We start from the raw sequence: 337 nt of genomic DNA on the forward strand, positions 1-337 counted from the left end.
CAGATGCCACACTGCCCACTAAGCTATCACCACTAGACAACTTAGGATTCAACTAAGCAACACACATGTTGCCAACTAAACCACCCACTCTAGATGACTTAGACTTTGACTAAGCAACAAAACGATGTTGCCCACTAAATTAGTTACCCTTAACCGATTTAGACTTTTCAACCAAACACAATATCTGAATCCTTTATAGATGAGGAACATATTTACAATGAATGTGCAGAAGAAATAATCCTACGACAACTAGACACCATCCAGCTCAATCAGGTCTCAGTTGTTCTTGAGGAAGAGTCTTCGCTTGAGTGTTAGCCTTTGCAAGAGTTCTTGATAG

The sequence above is a fragment of the Solanum tuberosum genome, unplaced genomic scaffold (assembly GCF_000226075.1).
Source record: "Solanum tuberosum cultivar DM 1-3 516 R44 unplaced genomic scaffold, SolTub_3.0 scf00055, whole genome shotgun sequence".
NCBI lineage: Eukaryota > Viridiplantae > Streptophyta > Magnoliopsida > Solanales > Solanaceae > Solanum > Solanum tuberosum.